This window comes from Mycteria americana, chromosome 2, assembly GCF_035582795.1.
Source record: "Mycteria americana isolate JAX WOST 10 ecotype Jacksonville Zoo and Gardens chromosome 2, USCA_MyAme_1.0, whole genome shotgun sequence".
Classification (NCBI taxonomy): Eukaryota; Metazoa; Chordata; class Aves; order Ciconiiformes; family Ciconiidae; genus Mycteria; species Mycteria americana.
The window spans coordinates 1687140-1704727 of record NC_134366.1 but is presented as its reverse complement, the minus strand read 5'-3'; positions in this window follow the sequence as shown (position 1 = coordinate 1704727).

Genomic DNA, 17588 nt, shown 5'->3' with positions numbered 1-17588 from the left:
AAGAAGAGAGAGAAGAGAAGAGAAGAGAAGAGGGGACGGGAGGGGAGGGGAGGGGAGGGGAGGGGAGGGGAGGGGAGGGGAAGGGAAGGAGGGAAGGGAAGGGAAGGGAAGGGAAGGGAAGGGAAGGGAAGGGAAGGGAAGGGAAGGAAGGGAAGGGAAGGGAAGGGAAGGGAAGGGAGAGGAAGGGAAGGGAAGGGAAGGGAAGGAGGGAAGGGAAGGGGAAGGGAAGGGAAGGGAAGGGAAGGGAAGGGAAGGGAAGGGAAGGGAGAGGAGAGGGAGAGGGAGAGGGAGAGGGAGAGGGAGAGGGAGAAGGAGGAGAGCATTAAGGTCCCCATCACACATCAGGTCCCCCTCACAGCCTTTCCACTCCTCGCCGCTGGTGGACTGTTGTAGTTGCTCTGCGAGCTTGTGGAGGGAGAGTTATTTCACGCCGACGACACCGAGGGCTTTTACGCATTGGAGCTGAGACCCTGACCAGGAGCCCCCATTCAGTGGGGAGATAACACAGAGAGTGGAGCAGCTGGAGGATTTCTGCATGGGGACGTGAGTCATTCCACTCTTTTTTTGGTTGCTGGGACATTGTGAATGCATTTCTAGATGCATCCTGTCTTCAGGAGCTTGCAGACCGGTGTTCATTGCTCATACCTGGGGTGAAGTGTGACAGAGCGGGTCTAATTTCCAAGCCAGAAGCAGATCAGTAGGTGAACTCTTTCATTTTCTGGCTGTTGCAGAATCACTATTCAGAGGCTTAATTGCACCGAGGCTTCAAACGAAACCCCAAACCCAGGAAGGAGTGAAGACAAAAACTCCGCAGGAACATATTAAAGGCAGGAAGTTCTTCAAACCCCTGTTCTTCTCTGTACCAGCATCATTTCTGACACGCCAAGGCCTGTCAGTCTCACCGCTGCTGCTGAGCACAGGAAAGCCAAAAGATTGTTATTTATATCAGACTTTTTATAAGATTGCTTTCCCTCCCCTACTGTCTCCTCAGCTGTCCCTACAGCTCCAACCAGATGCTCTATAATAAGAGAGGAGGCTTTGAGTCTGGAAAATTTGCTAAGCAGAAAGTCTGGCTGACTGTCTTTTGTTCCCATGAAAAACTGAAGCAAAAAAAGGGAAAGTTTTAATTTTCATTGGATTTCCTGCTTCTGAATTTTATCAGAGAAATTGATTGTAAAAACCACGTGTGAGTCAACGGATCAGACTGAATGTTCTCTGGGTTTTTCTTTTTCTTTGGATGGCTGAAAATAAGATTAAAAAATACAAGTTTCAGCTCATCTCTTTTGATTTCAGCCAGCTGAGAAAAAAACAAAAAAAATTAGCCAGCTTAAAAAAAATCTCCCTTGTAAAGAACAAGCGTGCCACAGAAATTTCCATTTTGAAGTACGAGCTTTTGTATCAATAACAGGGGACCTTTGTGGTATTGCAGCCTTAAACAAGGTGCACCTTGCCTTGGCTTCTCCACGAGCTTCCTTCCCACGGAGGAGCAAAAAGATCAGGGGCTGCTGATGATCCCGGCCCCTCCGGCCATGCCCCACCATCTGTGAGAACTTCCCCAAGACCCAGGGCGCCCACCTGGGTCTCTGGGACTTCATATGGATTCTGGGAGGGAATATGGGAAGGTTGTCCCAAAAGGTTGTCCCAAAAGGTTGTCCCAAGGAGGGGGAAGAAGTGGACACCAATCAGCGATGGAAGCCTTTAGGCTGGAGAGGAAGAGAAGGGTTTGAGCTTTCAGAGAACTTCAGTTACCTCGCTAGGTCGGCCTCTCTTCGGCAGACAAGATCTTGAACGCAGGGCATGGCTCTTAATTGTTTAATACGTCTGTGGGTGCCTGATAGACTCTGCGGGGATCTACAAGGAATTAAGTTCAAAGGGAGGGACTCTATGGTTTGACCCTTGTTGCTAGAATTCTGCCATTACGTTGTCTTAATAACAAATAGAGATTAAGTCAGCCTCCTCCTGCCAAAGCCTTCAGCAGGTGAAGAACGGCTGAAACTTCCGAGTCCAGATAAAGCCCAGAAGAAAGAATGGGCAGAACACTCACCCTAAAATACTGTTCTCCTCCCCAAAAACCACCAGCACATAGGCTTCTGTAGCCAGCTCGCTACGTTCTCAATTCGATTAGCAACATGAAATATAATTCTCAGCTGACTACAAGAAAAATTCCAGGGCGCTTGAAATTTTCTTTATATAGTGCTTTATACCACCGTAAAAAAAATGACATTACGCTCCTGCTGAGCACTTTACGCGTGGCTAATGTGTTCTCACTGAAGGTCATTTTTAACGCACTCATATTGATTTGATAGGAACCTCGGCATTGCCACCCCAATTAAAGAGGGTTACCCAAAAGGCTAATGGGGAGAGCACAGGGGTTGCTTGGAACTAGAATCATTAGAGTCAGGTGGAAAAAATAGGAAACAAATAAAATCTGCTCAGCAGCCCACATGCCTTCCACCGGGGAAGTGTCATGCCATATGGAGACTTCGTATTGCACAAAAGGAGAAGATTCAAGGGGCAAATTTGCAACAGAAGAGGAAAGAAGAAAAAGGGCTTGTTGGGACATGGCTCAGAGGTGTTGGCAGGAGGAGTGGGTCTTGGTTTCATTTCGCATGAGAAAACTGGAGATGTTCCAGCTTCATTCCCTCCTCGTGCTGCTCATGGACTTTCTTCCACTCTTCCGCACCTCAGGACCATGTCCTTCTTCTGACCTGGGACAAGGGAGGGCAAGGGGAGAGGAAGCGGATCCCCATCTTGCTCTTCTTTTTCGCCATCTGGCAACAAAACCAGGACACTGCCGGGTTAATTTAACCAGTTTGGCAAGTGTGGGTCACCTACCTGGGGTGGGGCCAGGCATGCTTAGAAAGGAGCCGGGGAGAAGAGGCATCCCTTCCATTGGGTAGTGGAAAATTTACCTGGTTTGTAACCAATATGCCAGCACCCCTTGTCATCTAACAGGGCAAACCACACGCGATGGGGGCAAGAAAGGCTGAATTTCGGTCACATCACAGCCCCACACCCGTTTTTGTGGTGGGATGCTTTCCGCCCAGTCACTTGACAGGCCACGTCCCTGTGACAGGGCAGGACACACAAGCACAGAGTGGCCCCAAATGCAGCTGGGCAGCGTGGAGAGGCTCCCGCTGACGCTCGGTGTTGAGGTGCAACGTCCGCACGCTGGTGCAAAACGTACGGCCCAGTGCTGCCCACCCAGCTCGGTGCATCGTGCACGTTACGTATAGCCCGGCGCATTGCACGTAGCTCAGGACATCCCACGCAGCCTGGGGCATCAAACTCAGCCCAGCACATTGAGCGCAGCCCACGGCATCGTGCGCAGCCCGCTGCATCACACGCAGCCTGCTGCGTTACCCACAGCTTGGCATATCACGTACGGCTCGGTGCCTCAGGCACGGCCCGGTATGTCACACGTGTGCACAGCCCGTTGCGTCACATACAGGTCTCCGCATCGCGAACAGCTCGGTACGGCCCCCACGGCTCGGTACATCCCCCACGGCTCGGTACGTCCCCCACGGCTCGGTACGTCCCCCACGGCTCGGTACATCCCACACGGCTCGGTACGTCCCCCACGGCTCGGCGCACGGTGCACAGCTCGGCGCATCGCACGCAGCACGTTGCGCGTGGCTCAGTGCGTGACGTATGGCCCGCCGCATCACGCGCAGCCTGGCGCGTCGCACGCGGCCTGGCACGTTACGCACAGCCCGACGCATTGCGTACAGCCCGCTGCATCACGCCCAGCTCAGTGTGTCCCACAGAGCTCGGCGCATCACGCGTAGCTCGGACCATTACACGCAGCACGGCAAATTGCACGCAGCTTATTGCATCACGCACGCCCCGCCGCATCACGCGCAGCCTGGCGCGTCGCACGCGGCCTGGCACGTTGGACACAGCCCAGTGCATCGTGTACAGCTGTCTCGTCCCACTCGGGGGGTCGCGAGAGGGGTGAATCTTTTCGATTCCCCGAGGGTTTGAGTACCGACAAAAGCCGCTCTCTGCTCGGCAGAGCCGCGTGGTCGGCAGAGTCAGGGCAATGACCCAGAGGAACAGTCTGGCCAGCAACTTTATTAACTGGCGAGTTCCACAAACGGACAAACTTAACGAACTGGCGAGTTTAGCGAATGAACACAGGCGATTTGGCAATGGAGCTATTTTCTGGGCAACCCGTCACAATTTATCCCAAACTTGCGTATAGTGGAAGAGTAGAGGGAGAGAGAAGCGAGAAAAGGAAAGGAGAGAGGAGGAAAGAGAAAGAAAAAGCATCCCCACCCTTGGATCCCGCGATGACGATGACAGCCGTGGCAATCCTCCGGTGGTATCCCCGCCTCCAGGTACGCCCCTTCAGCACTTACACGGTTCTTGTTCTAGAAAGTTCTCAATCTTCGGCGCAGGCGCTGGGGGAGGGGGGTGGTCGCAAGGGGTCTCTCGGGCGGTCGCAAGCCCCTTCCTCAGATCAACCCTGTGTGGCCTCCGGCCGTACGTGGTCAGGTCCGGCGGAACCCGGAACCGCACGTCCTCCGACGCGCTCTCCACGTCCCGCACGTCCCGCTCTCGCTCTCCCCCACCCCGTGCTCGCCGCCCTGCCGTCGCCACGCAAATAGCGCCTCGAGTCTCCACCATGTTGGAGACATTAACCCTTTCAGTCTCTCACAACAGCCCAGCGCATCACACGCAGCCCGCTGCGTCACGCACCGCTCGGTCCGTCCCGCACAGCTCGGGGCACGGTGCGCAGCTCAGCGCATTACACGCAGCTCGTTTGTGCTGGTTTCAGCTGAGACAGAGTTAATTTTCTTTATAGTGGCTGGTATGGGGCTGTGTTTTGGATTTGTGCTGAAACCAGTGTTGATAACACGGGGATGTTTTAGTTGTTGCTGCACTGGGCAAGGACTTTTCAGCTTCCCGTGCAGAAGAAGCTGGGAGGGGACACACAGAATCACAGGATCGTATAGGTTGGAAAAGACCTTTAAGATCATCGAGTCCAACCATAAACCTGACACTGCCAAGCCCACCACTACACCGTGTCCCTGAGCACCTCATCCAAACGGCTTTTAAATACCCCCAGGGATGGGGACTCCACCACTGCCCTGGGCAGCCTGTGCCAGTGCTTGAAACACAGCCAGGAGAGTTGATCCCAACTGCCCAAAGGGACATTCCATACCATATGACGTCATGCTCAGTATATAAAGCTGGGGAAGAAGAAGGAAGGGGGGACATTTGGAGTGATGGCGTTTGTCTTCCCAAGTCACCGTTAGGTGGGATGGAGCCCTGCTTTCCTGGAGATGGCTGAGCACCTGCCTGCCCATGGGAAGCAGTGAAGGAATTCCTTGCTTTGCTTTGCTTGCGTGCACAGCTTTTGCTTTCCCTACTAAACTGTTCTTATCTCAACCCATGAGTTTTCTCACTTTTACCCTTCTGATTCTCTCCCCCATCCCACCGGGGGGGAGTGAGCGAGCGGCTGGGTGGGGCTCAGTTGCCGGCTGGGGTTACGACATCACTGCATCGCGCGCAGCCCGGCGTGCCGCACGCAGCCTGGTGCACAGCCCAACGCATCGTGCACGGCCCGGTGCATCACCCGCAGCCCCACGTATCGCGCCCATCCCTGTGGCATCGCGCGCGGCCCAGAGCACCACGCCCCAGCCGGTACCTCGTGGTGGGTCACGCCCTGCCCCACCCGTCTCGCCCCGCCCACCGCCCCGCCCATCGCCCCGCCCCACGGTGCAGTCCAGGGTGCTGAAATTTCGGGGGCTCTGCGGGCAGCTCCGAGCAAACCCCCGTGGGGCCGAGCCCGGCTGGGTGCCGGGGAGCCCGGGGGCAGTGAGCTGCCCCGCCTGGCATCCCTGTGCCCGCACCCGCGCACAGACAGGTCTCGTGTAATTTTAAGCAGATCGCACAGATTCTTAAAATTGGACCTAAGCCGCACCAGACTTGGGCTGTAAAGTGGCTGAGAGTTTCTTGATGGAGAGAGAAAGGTGTCTCCAGGGGGAATACAGACCTCAGATAAGCCTTTCCCCCTCCTCTTCCCATGAATTGCAGGGTTTCAGGGGCTCACTCCCCCATACCGGGATGTCTCTCATATCTGAAGATGCGCAAGGCAGATCCAGGCCCTGTTTTGGCAAATACTCTTGGCTTCCATCAGTGGAAACTCAATTAAAACAGGAGAAAGGGATTATGTACGCTTCCATTTAATTAAAACCTCTTTGTGCAGCACATTACCTTCTCCTAAGAAAGCAGTGCAATATGGGGGGGGGGGGAACAAGACAACTTGTAGGTGTTTAAATTACTACCACTTATCTCAGTGGGTGAGATGATGTCTCTAGAGAGCCTCACAGACAAATTAGTTCAAGGCTTGCTGCTGAAAAGCCAGCCTTCACAGACTTCAAAGGTCTGGCTCCTGGCTGGGTAGCTCCGCAGGGGCTCTTGCTGCCGGAAAGCGAGGCCAGGCAGGGAACAGCCCGTTCAATGGCAGCTCCCCCCTGTTAGCACCGACCGACCCTCCGCAGCTCGGCTGCCGGCTCAGCGGGCGCATGGCTGAGCCAGCGGGAACCACGCTTCCACGCTGCACGGCCAACCGTAGTCAAAAGGGAGCCGGAGCAAGATAAATTGTCCCATTGAAATGGCTTCAGTGTCATCCCTTGGAGAGCCCAGACATCAGAAGCCTGGCGTGAATCTCAAGTCGAGCTGACGGCTCCAGCTGGAGACCAGGAGCTGCTGTAGACAAACCAGAGAGAGGAGGAACCACCGCCACGGGCAGCCGGGATGGTGGGGGGATGCTGGAGCTCACACCTGGAAGAGCGTGGCCCAACCCTGCCCCAAATAAAAACCAGTAGGCACAAGGGCTGGATCAGGCCCTCTGGGCATCCTCTGCAGGAGGCTGCTGAGCTCTCCGCTGACAATGAAGGCGAGCTGCGGGTGAGAAGCTCGCAGTGGTCATGACTCTGAGCGGAACAACAGGCAGACTAACGAGCATTGGGGGACACCACTCGGGAGGCAGGGAGAGAAGCCTCTAAAAGTGCCTGGCACCATCTGAGATGTCTGAGGGCAGCTGGGGTTGGAGGAGGTGACCTAAAGAGGTCCCTTTAAATCTAAATTATTCTCCAACTCTATCCCGCCTGGCTTCCAAGCACCATCCAGAGGCAAGGGGGTCCCCAGAGGTCCTGGGTCCTGCATCACCGCACGGTCTGGAAGTCTCAGACACTCTCAAGCATCTCAAATGGCACCGAGTGTCTATGTGTGGGCATCTGAATCATGCCCCACATCTCTGGCTCAAATTTGTGTCATACACTTAGGCTATAGGGAGCTGAAAACATTTCTGCAGGGGTGGCTGGCAGGTATGACACAGACCCTACAGGAGACCTACGCCTTTCTGGAGCAGCAGCCACTGTCCCCCACCCCAACTATCTCAAGCCTTGGGGCACTTCTCAAGGAACTCACTCTTATCACTGAACGTGTGCCACTGAGAGCAGGAAATCCAGGACACCCTAGGTTTTGGTAGGCATGGAGCAGAAAGAAAGACCCGATAGAGGTAAGGAGGGGACCACGGAGAAGACTGGAGCAGTGAGGAGGATTTGGTGGCTTGGAAGAAAAGATATTCTAGCCATGTGTTTGTTGGGGTGACAACGGCAGGAAGGAAGACATGAGCGGCAAAAATAAGAGACTTCCTTGAGGAGAGAGCTAAACAGATATCCCGAATATTGGAGAGGGTTTTGCTAAAGTCTGGGTACGGCCTGAGTACACTCCACCCTGTGGGACGCTATTTCGGCTGAAAAGGCAAATAACAGAAAAGTCACCACTTCTAAAAACCTTACAACAGATGGGAGATGGACACCAGACAAGGACCCAGGTGGTCCAGCTTGATTTCCACCAGTGGCGCTTAACATCTCCATGAACATCAGGACCTTGTTATTGACCAAGACCTACTATACCTTGTTATTGACCACCCACTATACATCAGCCTTTAGGGCTCTCTGGAGTGAAAAGTAGTCCCCTGCTCTCCTGGTGAAGCTGTTCTTAGAAAGCTTTGGGCTTGATTGTGCAGAAAAGCATTTGGGATTGACTGGGCTGGAGTAGCAGAGGACAACTCTGCAGCTGAGCAGCTACAACAGTCAGCTGGCAGCAAGAAGACCTGAAAACTCATCCTGCGCTTAAATTAATGTGAGAGAAAAGCTGCAGTAATTTGGGGACATAGAGACCTTCCAAAGGTAGGAGCTGACCAAGAGGGATGATGAAACACTGAGGCTGACCTTGGTCTTCTACAGAGCCAGATGGATGCCGGCAGCCAAGTGTCACCAGGAGCAAGGCAGGGCAGAGTGACAGCATCTCCTGTTGGAGTGGCTTCACCTGAGCCATGCACAGGAGGTTACACCAGGGACGAGACAGAGCACGAAATGCAAGAACATTTCCAGCTCCCCCAGTAGCTCAACAAACTGGTGATTTAGCTCCACAGGCAAGGGAGAAGTTCCAGTGGAGGCGGGAATTGAATCTCTATCCCCAGCACCCCCCGGCAAACAGCCCCTGCTCTAAACTGTGTCTCCCTGCTGTGGTTTCGCATGAAAATGCTTTTACGTGGCAGGTCAGCTGTGCAGAACAATGGAGGTGTGTTAGGAACTCTGGTCATGCCAAGGGAACGGGGCTCCTCAGGCCACCAGGAGGGTCCCATTCCTCATTAGAAGTCACTAATGAGGGGCCAAGCTCTGGCAGGACCCAAGCAGTGCCGCAAGCTACCAGTGAGCTGGAGCCTTTCTTGCAAAGCTGGAGATCAGGCGTATTCCACTCATGTCCTCACTTCAGACATCTCAGCGTGTCAGTAGATCGGTACCCCAGTGATTGGGGTCACTGGCTGGCGCCCAGGCCAAGACTTTATCCACTGAATCATGGAATCATACAATAGTTTGGGTAGGAAGGGACCTTTAAAGGTCATCTAGTCCAACCCCCCTGCAATGAGCAGGGACATTGTCCACTAGATCAAGTGACTCAGCAGCCTTTCATTCTGCACCACCCCTGAGACTTAACAAGGATGACAATGAAGACGTTGTCTCCTTCCCACCTCGCCCTCACTGACTCTCCAAGCTAAGCCTCTAAGCCTATCAGGTTCCTTCACCTCTTCTCACCACACTCTTGTCCTGCAAACCAAGCCCCTTCCCACTGCTGCCTCCTGGCCCCGAAAGTGAGTCATGGGGCCAGAAGCACAGGGGGAGATTATTTTGGCATGGAAGAGGACTCTGTGCCTTGTGGTTGCATTGTACCCAGGGCCAAGGAGGAACAGGACTTGCTCCATGACTTCCTCAACTCTCATCTTCTCATCGTGGAAAGGGTAAGCCACAGCAAGGAGCTCAGGAGCTGCATCCCATACTGCCTTGCAGCTCTTTGGGGAAGCCAAGCATAAAGTTTCTGTCCATTGCAATGCAGCTAGCTCTGGAATCTTCTGCTTTTCCAGTACACACAAAGTGACTGTGGGGAGGCGGGAAATTAGGCTGAAATAAATAAATTAAAGCCAGCAGGAGGGGATCGGCATGCTGCTTGAATTAGCGTGGAGGGTAATTGTAAACAACTGGGGAAATGTGCCTTAAATTAATTTTTAGGACCTAATGGGATTTTGCTTGGACTACAGTCAAGAATGAAAAGCCTTCGATGGCAAAACAAGGCACTTTGCATAAATTAGCAGTTATGACATTAGCGGAGCTGGCTCTTTTTGGCTGGCGACTGAGAGTATGTGTGCGTATGTGCACGCCTGCATGGAGGACTTGGGATTTGTTTTATTTATTATCTAGAGCTTGTTTAAAGAAGTTGTAACAGGAAGGGGAGAATCTTGACGCAGAAACTTAAAAGCCAGGACTCCTGGGCTCTGTCTGGCGTGCCGTGGGGGGGAGCGTGGGGGAGAGAGAAGGACAAGTCACCGACCCCTTTGTATTGCCATGTATTGAACCAGAGAGAAATTTTTCTTCTGTAGAGAGGTATGTTGGGAAATGTGACTCCCCAGGACAGAATGACTTCGCTGGAAGAAGGGATGAGGTGTTTTGGGAAGCAAACGATCTGAAATGACAGCCATGGAGCCCGAGAGAACAATGAATACCATCTTTAAAATTAGTGTTTAGCCAAAGACCATAAAAAATTCACCCTGGGAGACACACAGATTGTCCGTAACACCTATTGCAAGCAGCAGGCTGGAGCCAAAAATCATGGAATCATAGAATCATAGAAGGGTTTGGGTGGGAAGGGACCTTTCCAGGTCACCCAGTCCAACCCCCTGCCATGAGCAGGGACATCTTCAACTGGATCAGGTTGCTCAGAGCCCCGTCCAACCTGACCTTGAATGTCGCCAGGGTTGGGGCATCTCCCACCTCTCTGGGCAACCTGCGCCAGTGTCTCATCACCCTCATTTTAAAAAATTTCTTCCTTATGCCTAGTCTGAATCTCCCCTCTTTTAGTTTAAAACCATTCCCCCTTGTCCTATCGCTGCAGGCCCTATGAAAAGGTCTGTCCCCATGGTGGACAGACAAAACCAAAAATGGTTTGTAGCCACCGCATTTTGGCTGCAGTAGCACTGATGGTTGCACACCCTCTATCTGGGGTCCATCTCCAATGCTGCTGATGGTTATGCCGTATGAGGGTCCTTCTTATTTCAGTATTTTAATTGCAGCACTGCAAAAGCATCAACGTTTTCCAAATGCTGGTTGCAGAAGAAAACTGGCTTTTGCTTGGGACACTTAGATTTTTTAATTACATTCTTATGTTATCTTCATAAGTAACACTTTTTTAATCTTTAGGGTTTTTTTTTCCCCCTCTGCAAACCATAGTGAGGTTCAAAACACTGTTATGCTGTCTGCTGGATTAAAGTAAAGGAAACCTGCACCTACTTTACCCAAACCCAGCATAAATGCCATCGGCCACCAAGAAGGACTTCCCATGATCCACTCGCTGTGAAGCCGATTTATTTTAAAGTGGTATAAAATAAAATCGAGTGTTTTGGTTTTGCTTTCACTTTATACACTCACATAAATTGGAAGTATGTCCACTGACCTCAGGGGCCACCGTTCCTGAAGCACTGGAGGCCTCGTCTTTCTGAAAGCAGCTCTGTTTTGTGCAGTTTGGTGGGCCTCTACCCTCTGGGCAATCCCAGCATGAAAGTATGAACAGGTCCCCCAGAATCTCAGCTTGCATTGACGTTTATCTGCACTGATTTTGAGGAAAAGCCCAGAAACAAAATCCCTGTGTAACAAATGTCAAAATAACTCTAGGACAGACTGGAACATGAACTTGGAGCTTGACAAGGGATGGACTTCTGCTTTCTTATCAAGCAGAGGTTAGGGTTAGATACCCCAAACTTATGGTAGCTCACTTGTTAATATCTTTGAAAGTGCCTTTAAGAGGCCATTTTAATAGAGCCATGGGCTTCGTCATGCTCAAAGATCACACTCAGTCATAAACTAAATACCTGCGCAGTCTAAAAGCGTTAGACTTCTGTAACTGGAGCTTATGAAGGCTCCAGCAACTCTATTTCTCCCGATCTTCGCTACTCAATCATGTAAGAAAGTGGTAATACCCATTTATTAAAAAATTGAGCTTTCCCTTTACTCATTTCACGTTGATTAAGCTGTATTTTAAAGTCAGTTTGCTATTAGGTTAATTTACCTTCCACCCCAGTTCTCCCTCTGCTTGGAAATGGGATCCAGATGGACAACATTTCAGAGTTTAATTCAAACCCATTAAAGTCAGTGGAAGTTTTTTTCCATTCTTTTCGAAAGGCTCTGGCTCTGGCTTCTTTATCACTTTGCAGCAAGATGCCTGGCCGCAGTCTCCATCTCCAAAATGCCAACAGCAATTAAAAAAGCTGCGAGAAGGTTAATATTCCTTCTGCTTTCCTTATTCCCACAGAATGAAAAAAGATCCGTATCCTCACTGGAGGCAATAAAGCCATCCACATTTGATCATTGGGGCATAGGAATGTTCAAACGCCGCCTCCTGCCAAACTTGAAGGTCCTTCATCAGCCAAACTCCTACTGACTTCGGCAAGATTTAGCCAGCACACGAATAAAGGAGAGCAGCATCTTCACGGGGTTTAAGTATGAAAACTGTCTTCAGTATGACCTCCGTAGCTTTGAGGAACCATCCAGATTACTTTAACATCGGCCTAACGCCCAAATATCTGCCCTGCTTCTGCCAGTTGCGAGTAGATGCACCCCCAGATGTGCCGGGTTAACGTAGAAAGAAAAGCATTTAGTACTATTTCAGGCCTCCCCGAGACTTTCATGCGTTTCCATTAATAAACTCTCCGGACTGCCTTTTTATTTGGCATGATTCAATCTCAACTCCAATGGAGACCAACTGAAAAGCTTTTCTCTTTCTTAAACCGAAGTGTTGACAGGCACGGGAAGACCCCTATCCTTACATCTCCAAACGTTTGCCAGCAGTTTTTTGGCGCTCCGGAGAGTTATGCTTCATGCAGAGAGAGGGACAGGTCCTTAAGAAATTCCGCACATTAGCTGTTCTTCAGTTTTCTGAAAGACAAAGTCCCAGTAGCACCAACGCCTCAAGCAACCATTTTGCAAAACATCAAGCCATGATAACTTCTGCCAAGCACTCCCAGGCCGTGAACCACCCTCAGCTTTACAAACACGCCATAATTCTCCATTAAATGCAGATGAACAGTAAGTCCTTCTCTCTTCTTTTTCTCTGTCATTATTTTAGTGAACAATAGGTCAAAAGCCTGCAGCCAGGCAGTTGCAAACGAAACACTCTCAGGAAAAACCATCTCAAACCTTTCCTGGTGGTACCTAGGTGGAATGAGCTCATCTGACCTTCGGTTCTCCCCAGTTCTTCAGATACCCCAGAGGAAAAAGCCATTAATAACAGCACGGCTTTGCTATTATTAGTTACATTTACAATATCCAAATGCCTGCAAGATGTAGTTTTATTTAACACAGCTTCATCTACCACAGATAGAGTCTATGAAGAGCTGTGGTAGGTTAGTCTGTTGTTGAAAACTGCTTTTTACTGGACATTTTCTGCTCTCTAACAATCACATAATAAATTCAGCAGGAGTTTTATTAGAACTCTTGGGGTATTTTTCTTTCAAATATCGTAATATGAAGGGGAAAAAAAATCATACAAAGCTTGAAGCAATTCCTGGCTGACTTGTTTTAACACAGTTTTTGAAAGGGAGAGCCGTTCAGAAACGGCAGGATGACAAGCGCTGTTTAGGAACGGTCTTGCTGGGCCAAGTGAATCGGGTTTGGCTTTCTGTAGTAAAGCTGCAATCTTCTGCTGGAGAGGGGTATCGAGGGAGGGGGTTCTGCCCCTCTGCTCCGCTCTGGGGAGACCCCCCCTGCAGTGCTGCGTCCAGCTCGGGGGTCCTCAGCACAGGAGAGACACGGAGCTGTTGGAGCGGGTCCAGAGGAGGCCACAAAAATGCTCCGAGGGGTGGAACACCTCTGCTGTGAGGACAGGCTGAGAGAGCTGGGGTTGTTCAGCCTGGAGAAGAGCAGGCTCTGGGAAGCCTTTCAATATACAAATTATATTGTATACAATTTCTTACAAGAAAGATGGAGAGAGACCTTTTTCCAAGGCCTGTAGTGACAGGACAAGGGGTAACAGTTTTACACTGAAAGAGGGTAGATTCAGATTGGACATAAGGAAGAAATTTTGGATGGTGAGGGTGGTGAAACATTGGAACAGGTTGCCCAGAGCAGCTGTGGATGCCCCGTCACTTGGAAGTGTTCCAGGTCAGGCTGGATGGGGCTTTGGGCAACCTGGTCTGGTGGAAGGTGTCCCTGCCCATGGCAGGGGGCTGGACTAGGTGGTCTTGAAAGGTCCCATCCAACCCAAACCATTCTATGATTCTATGATTTCCTTCCCATGTGTATTTCCAGGTTTTTACTCCGCGCTGCCTGATTTTGTGGGACACACTTCTAGGCAAGGATCTGAGTAATTGAAAATGAACTTGGCAAAATACAGGCAAAAATGAGGTCTTGGAGGTCCAGGTCCAAGGAAGCTGAATGGAGAGGCAGCGTTGACTCTGCATGGCACTCACGAAACCGTTACAGGAGGTTAATTCCCATACCATCCGCACTCTGAAAATCCTGTCCTCGTGGACCTGGAGAGCTCACAGAAGAAACGGGACTTCCTCCTCCCTCCCTCCTGCAGCATGGAGATGCTGCAGCACTTGCTGGGGTGGGGATTATTGTTATTTTTGTACCTAAACTTTAAAACAAAGCAACATTGGTCCACCTGGTCCATAACTAACCAAGCCACAGAAGACTGAAGAAATGTAGTCACAGGAGTATGCTGATATGTTCATGGAGGAGATGTGAGCAATGTCTCTAAGCACAGTGGTCCAGATATAACTTCAGACCCAGGTATGCACTTACTGACCACCAAAAGCTATGAGGATAGAGGATTACCTTATATTTGCGCATGCTGTACTTATCCTTGAATATCAGCAACTTGCCACTGGCTAAAATAGGATACTCGGCTGGAAGAGCTCGTTTTCTGACTGAATGGGGACATTTCTATGTTCTTAAGTCCTCCAGACACTTGGGAAGCTCTGAGGAACCACTCTCAGATGCATCAGCCAGTGCTGGGCAACTTTGAAGTCACAAAAACATCACCATCCAGTAAACATTGCAATTAATTTATCCTCTTTAAAAGTCCCGACTCATCTGCGTGGTTCATGGTGCAGCGGGAGAGTGTACAAGGGCCCTACCAAAGAGGAGCAGGATCTAGTCGTATTTCACAATTATACTGGTGTGCAATCCCCCAAGGGAGAGGGAGATCATCTCTTGGATTGTTTCACCTCCGACTTCCATGAAACCAGAGACAACGTCCAGCTCCCATCTCACCCTTCGCCAGTTGACCACCAGCAGTTGACCATGAGTCACCACAGGTATGAGAATGACCAAGAGCATGGAGTAACCCAGTCTCCTCCAGTCACTTGGATTTTTTCTCTCATTCTAAATTATATGTCAAAAACTGGTGCAGTTAGAGACGGAGACCCAGACTTTCAGCTGGCACAAATCACCGCAGCATCCTTTCAGTAGACCAAGACCGTCTGCTACCACATATGGATCTGGGGCAGAGAGCACACTAAATAAAAGTCTTCTGAACTGAAGCTCCTCCAGTTGGATCTCATTTTTCCCCCAGAAAATGAGCTGAGAACTTTTTTAACTGTTCGGTGGCCCTGGATTGCTCTTGTTGCCAAAGTCAGTGACATTTGCTATTGAAGAACTACAGAAAAATTTCTCTCCAGGACACACATTTACCAGAGCAAATCTCTGACCAGGTGATGCTTCCTGGGGCTGTTCCTGAATTTCATCTTACCTCCAAATCAGTGGGAGGAAATGTAAACAGATGCACAAATAAATTTAGACATGTAGCTATAATATAAAAAGCAATATATGTACTTAGCAGCATCCACAGATCACATGCAAAATCTCCCATGCCACAGTACTTTTGACTTCACTGCAAGGTGAGGAAAAATTCAAGATTCAGGGAGTCCTTTGGCCCTTGCAGACTTTGCTGCTGGAAAGGCTCCATATCTGCTCCCAACCCAAAGGACGGAGATGTGGTATGTGGAAAGGCCAAGGAGGGAAGAAAGGGGAGGACCAGGTCATTCTCACCTTTCAGCAACTCTGTGTCCTCTGGTCCGGGCAACGGGAATGATGGACAACCCATGGATGGATGGATGAATGGGTGGATGATAAGCTTTTTATTATTTCTTGATCAAACAGGCAAGTTAAAAACCGATGGGTCAGCCACCGTCCAGGGGAGTCTAAGCACCACCCGAAGTGGCAATGCCTTACGTTATGCTGTTCCAAGTTTCAACATATTTCACTTTTTTCTAAAAGGTCCATCCTTATAATCATGTGGTGACATGAAAAAATTCTGTTTTTCTTTAAGCGTACTTCCAGTTCTCAAGGTTTGGGGGGGGGAGGCTTAAAAACCAGGAAGAAAATAAGAGCACGTGCATACTTGTTCAAAACATGATGTGTCCATCCCATGTCATTTGTACTGCAAAACAAGCATAACTCAACCTCTGCCTGCTGTGGCCTCCTGCCCCACACCGTACCCTCCTTCCCAAGCATCACTCACGAGGAAGCTGGGGAAACGGGAACCAAAATAAACCAATGGATCGGGTGAGCTCCTTTTTAAGTGGTTTTGCGCCATGTGCTCTCTCTAGCCCTTAAGATTGGGTCAGCAGCTCCAGAGGCAGCCAGGGAAACCATGGGCAGCCCCAGGAGGAGCCTCCTGTCTCCTAGTCCTCAGCACAGCTGCCAGCCACCTCCTTAAGGGACTGAGCAGTGACCCTGCACCAGGTCTGTCGGTAATCTGGGCCACTGAACTACCCTGCAACTTGGATCTGGTCCCTCGTGGATTGCCAGGGCTGAAAAACAGCCCAAAATCTGGTGGTGCGCTCTGAAGTCCTGCTGGGGTGGAGAGCAGGCTGGCCACCTTCCCCAACCACCATGAGGAGGTCCTGAGCCACCCCCAAACACATCACATGGCCCCTTTTCAGACTCACGACTCCTAAACCAATATGCTCCGGTTTGTTTGGCCTTTTTTTTCCTAAGCTTTTCATCCACTTTCGGGGTTTTGGAGGCCTTCTGGATGTGTATTTGTGAGTCTCTGAACTCTCCACAAGGGCAGAGTTTTTCTCGCTCGCTTTTTCCAGGTGAGAGCCAAGCTTTTTGTGTGACCGCAGCGAGGGCAGCTTGGAGCAAACCCCCCCTCATCCCTAAGACCCCTGACAAAAAGTCATGAGGGTTGGCGAGAGCAAGAACCAGCACTCGGAAATTTTCTCTGTCCTCCTTTCTCCAGGCTGCTTTACCCAGGGAGAGGGATGGGATAGAGAAAGGGGGAAGAAAAATTAATGCCGGCTGTAAAAGTAAAGCTCAATTTCTGCTAACGCACCTCGGTCCTGAGCTGTGACCTTCCCCATCCAGCCCCAGCCTTGCACTCGCAGTGACTCCCGGAGCTCTCCTGCAAAGCCCTTGGCTCCGATCACCGTCCCGTTGTGCCTGAAACACCTTCAACACATGGCTGGCACCTCGGCGGGGTGTGATGGAAATAAATCCAGCAGCTGCGGCCAGCTAACAGACGCTAATGAACTTCCAGACGGGAGAATTATATTGGGACTTTGCCGTCCTTTTTTTCTGCTGCCCCGTTCTTTTACTGTTGGCCTCTTCCAGCCAACATTGCAGGAATTGCCTTGGGAAGTTTTCGCATGCCTGCGCCAGTAGGAAATGGAAAATCGTGGTGGTGGAGCATCGCATTGAGGGCTTTGCTGTGCACGGCCCGTGGGTTTTGCCCCGGCACCTGCTCCAAATTCCCAGACACAGCAACGAGCCCTGGGCAGGGGAGGACATAGAGCTGCTGAGATCAGAGGCTGTAGCACCGAAAGGCAAGTCCTGGATGCAGAGCTGCTTCCCGCTGCCTGTGTCCCCCCCAGCTCCTTTTCTGCCTCTGGTCACCCCATTAAAGTCCCAGAGAAATCCCTTAGTTAGAGGTGGGGCAAGTGGGGCAGGTGTCCTCTTCTCTGCTGGCGCCATGTCTGTAATTAATGCTCAGTGAGTGTGGGGCTCGTGTTC